The sequence below is a fragment of the Mauremys reevesii genome, linkage group 5 (assembly GCF_016161935.1).
Source record: "Mauremys reevesii isolate NIE-2019 linkage group 5, ASM1616193v1, whole genome shotgun sequence".
NCBI lineage: Eukaryota > Metazoa > Chordata > Testudines > Geoemydidae > Mauremys > Mauremys reevesii.
Genome location: NC_052627.1, coordinates 67600671 through 67609422, shown reverse-complemented (window position 1 = coordinate 67609422; position 8752 = coordinate 67600671). Strand labels below are relative to the sequence as shown.

General features: G+C 43.0%; 1 pseudogene; it reads left to right on the top strand.

The window, feature by feature from the left end:
- Window positions 1-213: 213 nt before the first annotated feature.
- LOC120406163 lies at window positions 214-8517 on the top strand (annotated as a pseudogene).
- Window positions 8518-8752: the final 235 nt, after the last annotated feature.

Sequence of the window (8752 nt, the reverse complement as noted above, 5' to 3'; positions counted from 1 at the left end):
CCTTCTGACTAGGATGGGGCCAAAGTCATTGCAAAGTTTGAAGCTGAAAATAACATAGGGCCAAGTCAATTTCCAGTGCCCTAATCCATAAAGGGTGCCCAGGGAAGGGTAGGGGTAGTACCTCTGATGGGGGGACTTGTAGTACCCCTTCAGGGGTGGTCCATCCACTTTGGTCCCACTCAGCTCTCACTTGTGGCTCCAAGTAGCTGCAGCATGTGCAATGGCTTCGACAGGCCGGCTAAACCAGGTGAGTGTAACTGATGGGACTCAAACCCTCAGTGAATTAGAGATATGCCTACCCTGCATGCAACGTCAGCTCCGGCGGACTGGGTGAAAGAGATCACTAAGATCCAACGGCCAAGAAGGCGGTTCTGCAACGCTTTGTGGACAGCGAAGGGCTTGACAAGGCATGAAAGACGTCAAGGCCATCCACTGCAACCAAAGAAGTTACCAGTCGTGACGATTTTTCATACCATTGGTGTCTGGCTTCTAAAGTCAAGAGAGTGGGATTTCTCCCGTGCAACGGCTCTACCACTTAAAAAGCTTTCACGCACAGGTCCTGTGCAAATCATCAAACATCATCATCATACCACTCAAGTCCTGCGGCGATGGGGGAGGGGCAAAGCGACAAGTGGAGGTTACCCCTGGGAGTCGTAGTTCCAATCTTGCACGCAGGCGGCCTGTGGATAGGTGGTCGTCCAGCTCTGTACCTGGGGCAGCAGAGTTGCCCGGCAGCATCCCAGGCATCTGAGCAGCCCTCTTCAGGACAGCACTGCTCACCCTAGTAAGGGAGGGGCCTAGAAAAGGTGGCCTAAAAATTGCCTGCCCTACAACAACTGGCCAGCAAGCCGCGGCTGGCAGTTTAACCCAACCTGCGGCCGAAACCAAAAGAAAAATTTGAGGAAACTTACCATTGGTGTATGGAATGTTCATACCCTCATGGATCGAGAAGCTGTTGCAAGACCTGAGAGAAGGACAGCTCTCATTGCTCGAGAACTAGCCCGCTACAACATCGATATAGTGGCATTAAGTGAAACAAGATTGCCTGGGGAAGGTTCCTTGAGCGAACCAGGAAGTGGTTACACCTTCTTCTGGAAGGGTAAGACTGAGACAGAGGACAGAATACATGGAGTTGGTCTGGCAATAAAAACCTCATTGATGCATCAACTCCCAGACCTTCCAGTGGGTATCAATGAAAGATTGCTGAAACTACGCTTCCCACTAAATACCAAATGTTATACCACCATCATCAGTGCATATACACCCACACTAACATGCTCTGACAACTCAAAGGAACAATACTATGAAGATCTCGACAGACTGATCGAGGCCACACCTGGAACAGACAAACTACACCTACTTGGAGATTTCAGTGCCCGAGTCGGGGCTGACAGCAAGAACTGGAAAGGAGTAATCGGGCCACATGGTGTAGGCAAAATGAACAGCAATGGACTACTCCTTTTGAGCCTTTGTTCTGAAAATGACCTGATCATTACCAACACTCTGTTCTGACAAGCGGACAAATACAAAACGACGTGGATGCACCCTAGGTCCAAACAGTGGCAGCTGATAGATTATGCCATTGTCAGAAGGCGAGACATCCGAGACGTACTGACCACCAGAGTAATGCAAGGCGCAGAGTGCTGGACAGATCACAGATTAGTCAGTATGTCTCTTCAACTTCACATCGCTCCCTCTCGACACAAACGCCCTAAGCATGTGCGACCTGCTTTCAACATAGCCAAACTGAAGGATGCTCAGTGTTTCAACAATTTCCAGAGAAGTCTTGATGACAAACTGACATCCCATGGACAATTGATCGGTACTGTAACTGAAAAGTGGGACCAGTTCAAGCAGATAGTGACTGACACAGCAATAACATCTCTTGGACCAAAGAAAAGAACACATCAGGATTGGTTTGATGAGAACCAAGAAGAAATATGCTCAGCACTGGAAGTAAAGAAAAAAGCCTTTATCGAATGGCAGAATGACCCCTCCTCAGGCTCTAAACGGGACCATTTCAAGTACCTTCAGAGCAAAACACAGAAAGACCTCCGTCAGATACAAGACAACTGGTGGGAGAGCAAAGCCAAAGAAATTGAGCACTATGTTGAGACTCACAACTCAAAGATGTTCTTCAGTGCTATTAAGACTGTCTATGGACCTTCTAAACCAAGGACCACCCGACGCCATTGCTCTCATCAGACAACACAACGCTGATTAAAGATAAAGAAGGCATCAACGAAAGATGGCGAGAACACTTTAGCAACCTTCTCAATAGACCATCAACCGTGAATAATAATGTCCTCAATGAAATTCCACAACAACCTGCTCTGACAGATCTTGACTTTCTGCCCACTAGAGATGAGATTAAGAAAGCTGTTAGCCAGATGAGTTCAGGAAAAGCTCCTGGAAAAGATGGGATACCAGCAGAGATATACAAAGCAGCAGGTCCAGCAGCACTAGCAGTGTTCCACAGTGTGATCATCAGCATCTGGGAGGATGAAAATATACCACAGGACCTCCGCGACGCTACTATTTTCTCTCTTTTTTCAAGAACAAAGGCAGCAAAGCAGAATGTGGAACCTATAGAGGCATATCCCTCCTCTCCGTTGGTGGGAAGATCATCGCTCGCATCATCTTAAACCGCCTAATAGACAGTATTTCCGAGGCAAATCTACCTGAAACTCAATGTGGTTTCCGACCTGGCCGGAGCACAGTCAACATGGTGTTTGCTGTTAGACAAATACAAGAGAAGTGCATTGAACAGAATATGCACCTGTATGCTGTCTTCATAGATCTGACAAAGGCATTTGATACCGTCAACAGGGAAGCCCTTTGGACCATTTTAACACAACTTGGCTGCCCAAGAAAATGTGTCCAGCCACATCAGCCCCCTTCAACATCACCAATGGCATGAAACAAGGATGTGTTCTCGCTTCTGTCCTATTTAACCTGTTCTTTGCATGCATCCTTAAACATGCAATGAAAGATCTGGACGGAGGTATATACTTGAAATACCGGCACGATGGCTCACTTTTTGACCTCCGTCGCCTGAATGCAAGGACTAAGACGGTGCAGAAACTCCTTCTTGAGGCACTCTTTGCCGACGACTGTACCCTCATGGCTCACACTGAAAATGATCTTCAGCACATTGTCAACAAGTTTGCTGAGGCCTCACAACTCTTCGGACTAACCATCAGCCTCGGAAAGACAGAAGTTCTTCATCAACCTGCACCTGGATCAAATGCTTCTGTCCCGAGTATCTCCATTGATGGCACTCAGCTTAAAGTAGTGGAGAACTTTAAATACCTGGGTAGTGTCATATCCAGTCTGGATCACTGGATAATGAGATCAATGCATGAATATCCAAAGCAAGCCAGGCACTTGGCTGTCTGCGTGTCAAAGTTTTAAACCACCACAACATCCAGATGTCAAGAAAACTGCTTGTGTACATAGCTGTTGTTCTCTCATCTCTTTTGTATGGGTGCGAAACATGGACACTATATAGGTGTCACATCAAGCAGCTTGAAGCATTCCACATGCGCTGCCTCCGCAACATCATGAAGATCCGCTGGCAAGACTAAGTGCCCAATCTCGAGGTCCTCAAGAGAGCCCAGGTGACAAGCATCGAAATGATGATCATGAAGTCACAGCTACGTTGGACCGGTCACGTCAGCCACATGGATGCCAACAGAATCCCCCGCCAGCTTCTGTATGGTGAGTTCTCCCAGGGCAACCGGCATATAGGTTGTCCACAGAAACGTTACAAGGACACCATCAAAGCCAATCTGCAGTACAGCAGTATCAAACCTAGGGACCTTGAGGACACCGCCAGCGACAGAACACAGTGGCATGCAACAGTTAGAAATACCTGCATCACCTTTGAGGAAGACCTCTGCCGGCGTCTACAAGAGGCACGCGAACGACGTCACAGAGCACCAGCAGCGCACAACCCACTGACCACGAACTTCCCATGCACCATCTGCAGCCAAATGTGCACCTCTAGAATTGGCTTGTACAGCCATCAGAGGGCACACCATGAGACCAACAATAGATGATCTGCACAGATTTGTCATCATCGGATCGATGGACTACCAAGAAAGAAGAATCCATAATACCACCTAAATGAACTGGACTTACTTTATTTAGCCTACATTTGCAGTTATGATGATGTTTTTTCCAAAACAAAGCTAATGAATAGTATACACATTTTCCAAGAATTCTGGATTTGGTGAAGTTATCACAGAGGCCAGTAATTATGTTTCATCAATCATTAGAAATGAAACCTTGTGTAAATCAATAGTAGTAAGTAGTCAGACTTGTTCCCCACTTTATCTTTCTGACCTACAAAGTCTGTAGTGGATTGTACAAGAGTGCCCCACCCTCTAAATTTAAAAAACAGGATCCACTTCCTATGCTAAGATAATGCCCACACAGGCTAATTTTGTGGGACAAACACAAGAAACCATTCTTGTGTGTGTTTAGTTTTACATTTATTTCCTGCTGTATCAATCAGCTGAGAAAGGGGGATGCCTTGGGAATTCCCACCCTCAGAACTGAAAGAGCTATCAAGAAAAAAAGCATTTTTTGTGGTAAGCAATTTCTGGCATTCTGTAACGTAGTGTCCCTTTCAAGTAACATAGGAGAGAGGTTTGTTATATTCTGGTATTGTTGGTGGGTTCAATTAAGCTCAGTTTGATATTCCTCTCACTGCCAGATCTGGATGTCAAGCTATCTAAAATATTTGCTTTTTCACAAATGAATTTGTACCTTGGCAGCTTCTTAAGACAGTTATATTGGTGGCTTTGCTCCTTAGATCCTTATATGGCTGGTTGCAAATAGGCTATAGAAGTAGCCTTTTATCATCTTGCATGCTTTTTGGGAGGGAGGGGGTTGTCATTTTTGAGTAATGTGTGCATAAGGCCCTATAACAGTCCTATGTAGATCTCCTCTTTATTGAAATGGAAGTAATAGAATGATAAACCTTCTGTCTGACACTACTGAAGATTAGGCCTTTTGATTTGTGACTTTGCAGATACTCCCTGTGCGCTTTGTGAGCCCACTTCAAACCAATCCTTCCTATTGCTTTGATATGGCTATTAAAGCTGGGGACTGGGAGTTATGAGACCCGGCTTCTGCATATACTAGGAACAAAAGGTAGAATTGTCAATAATAATGCAGAAAAAAAGAAGTGCTCAATAAATATTACTGGCATGTTTTGAGGGAAAGAGCCAGATGATGTATTCATACCATCTGATGATTAAATACTTTCCACTCCAGTAGTAAATAAGGAGATTGTTAAACAGCAGCTACTGAAGTTATACATTTTAAAACCAGCAGATCTAGATAACTTGCATCCAATAGTTTTAAAAGAGCTGGCTGAGAAGCTCTTGGGACAGTTAATGTTGATTTTCAGTAAGTCTTGGAGCACTTGCAGAAGTTCCGGATGATTGGGAAAAAGCGATTTGTTGAACCAATATTTAAAATAGCTAAATGGCATGGACCCAAGAACGTATAGGTCTATTAGCTTGAAGCTGTTGCTGGGCAAGAATGGAATGGCTAATATGGGACTCAATTAAAGGAAGATGTCACATTTCAGGGTGCAATCCAGACCAGTGAGGGTTTGTGTCACCGCTTGTCCTGCAACCTTGGGTGCCTCACAATGATGCTTTGCTATTGTCACTCCCAGCTTGAGTCACTCACAATCAACCTGCCAGCATGCAGGTCACACCTTATGTGTCCGTTTCTATAATACTATGTATATTAAAAAGCCAAGTCCCAGATATCTCAAATGTGGCATCCCAAGTTAGTGGATTCTTTTGACCTTAATCTCTCAGGATCTCAGCTCCCTAACTGACATCACCCCTTCCATTTACAGAGGTTTTGTGAAGCACTTGAATACTATAGTGATGAGAACCATGGGAAGCCTATTGTTTAATTTAATAATTCTGTCTTCAAAGCAGAGTCTGAATAGCCTATAGTAAATAAGGCCTGTAGCCAGGCTCTGACCAGAGAATAAAATAAAATATTGAATAGCTGCTCACTGATTGAGCACCACCCATCCAGTGCACTGAATGAGGCAGGGTCTTATGGAAAAAATAGTATGATCATGTAATAAAAGACTGTATCATAATGCAGATGTATAAAGGGGCCAAAGGTGTCAGATCCTTATCTTCAAAGCTCTCCATGGTCTTGGCCCAGGGCATGTAAAAGACCATCTAAGGGTCTACAGCAAAGACTGTGGTTGACAATTCACTCTGGCACATTAGAACTGTCAACAGTAAGAGTAAAGCTCCTTGGCAAGTCCTAACTTCTGAGTGTTTGACTTTGCAACCTGAATAATGTTCTGTTAAAGCACTTGTGTGTGTGTGTGCGTAATTCATTTCATATATTATTCATCTTTCTAAAGAGACATTTTTTAAAACTTAGTTTTCTTTGGACAAATGTACCTCCCAGTCTTAGAAATTAAAAAATATCCTTAGAAAGAATAATTCATTACGACTCAGGGGTAAAGCATGGAGCTGCAAGCCATGCTCATATAGCATTCCATGTACTCCAACCCCACTTATACTGAATGAAACTTACAGGCTAATGGCACTAAAGAGTTGTTAATATTTAGCTGTATAATCCATTACCATAAATGGGAGTCATAGATATACTATACAAGCAACACTTTAGAATGTACCTCTTCTTGTCTTAGAACTCTTGCTAATGCTCTTCAGAAAGAGATTTAACCCCAAGGAAATAGCTGATTTTATAGTGCTGCATTTGGTTCCCCCGTGACACTAAATGGTGGTGACAGCTGTAGCAGCATACAGAGATGTGCGCACCTGCCTGACAGATGTTACTGTACCAACTTCAGACTGTTTTTCATTTCCAACCTTTTCTTTCACAAAAACCTGGCTATGGTCAGCAGCCATTGTGCATTTTTGCGAAGCACCTATTGTATTGCTGCACTGTTGTGTGGAAAGGAGAATCAGAATCAGTTTGTTCAGTTCTTTTGGAGAAAGATTTTTCTGTCAAGACTCAGTGAATGTATTCTCATAACCTCCCAAACCTTTAGTCTTAGTGGAACAAATTCTGAAGTCTTGATTCATTTTTACCTAATCTTTATTTAGACAAAGTTCTCTTTGTAATCATAGGGAGGTGTGTTTTATGTGTTTGTGTTTTTTTTTAAACCTATGTAAAGACTGAGTGCAAGGAATGTATGAACTTCACTATTAGGACTATTATTTGTTGAGCACTAAATATACCAAGTAATTTACAAATAATAGTTTCTCCAAAGATTGCATTCCCCTCAGACACATCAAGACTGTTTAGATCCAAAGAGCCTGAATTTCCACTGCCTTGCACCTTTGTGTGGTCACTTACAGCTGTGCAAAATGGGTGTCAAATGTAAGTAAGCAGAGAAAATTGATTTGGTGGTATTTAACAAGCATTGTGCATAGATAGAAATGACTAAAGGCTACGGAAGTCATGCTTCACTAAATAATGTATTTCTGTGTCTTACCAGTACATTCAGGGGGCTCTCTTTTTGCTGGCTATGTGCAGGTACAATGGACACAAAAGTGGAAAGGACATGTTTTGGGATCAGAGAGAGAATATTCTCTGTTTCTGCAGAGAAAAACCGAATGAACTCCCACTGTCCCTCACTGAACTAAGTCTCCTGTACTCCATATCTTGGTCCTTCATAGGAACTGGAAGACTATGAGCTCTGAGTTAAGTCCACATATTCCTTCCTTTAGACCTTGAAGTTTTTCCACCAAATCATAAGCCGGTAATCAACAATAATTTAAAATAAAATGCACATTTTCAGTCCAAACTGATTTGTTCAAAACTAATTACACTCCTTAACTTAGATAGTCCCACTATTCTTTAAAAAAAAAAAAGTGGGGATTTTCAAAGGGACCTCAGGGATTTGGGAGCCAAATTCGCCCATGCACATTCAGTGAGATCTGGGTGCCTAACTCCCTTAGTCACTTTTGACAATCCTCACTCTCTTTCAGGAGGGATGATTAGTCCTCCTGGCTTTATTCATTTGCCCACTAATGTAAGGGCTAGGTACAGTCTCACTGGGAAGTGCTGCCTGCTACATACTGAAAAGAGGGTTTTGTGAAGGTGGACGGCTTCAATTTGCTTTGTCTCGGCCACTCTAGCTAGCATGGATTAGGACAGGGAGCACATGCTGCACCTGTTGTAAGGGTAGTGGAGTGTCATGCATTCATCATAAGCCTCTTCTGCAGCTGCATGGGGTATCCTTTCCATATTGGACTGTAGTTTAAATCATGCTGTGTTAAGGAAATATAATGTTTTTATATCAGTGAGTTTAGTTCTGAGGTGATTTTAGTCTTCCTTACTTTTTCTTTGGTCCGCTACTTTTTATTCTTCATCTTGTAAGTAGCCAGAAAATGACAGTTCCAATAGGTTTTGCAACTTAACTTTATAGGAAGACTTCAGGCAGCAGATCAAGGAGAAACTGAAGATTGTACTTGCTGGGATAAGGAAGACGTGTAGCCGCAAACTACATTTAAAAAAAAGTTTTGTAAAAGGTCCAGCCAATGTTAAAGAGAAGTGGTTTGATTTTCAGTGGTGCTGAGCTGTTTGCCATTCCCATTCCCATGGGAGCTGTGGACTACTCAAGCACTCTGAAAAAAATCAGGCCATTTTTATTTAAAAGTTAAGTACACATTTAAGAGTGTAACTTTAGGCAACCTTGTATGAAATTTTTGGCTTACATTATAATTCATAA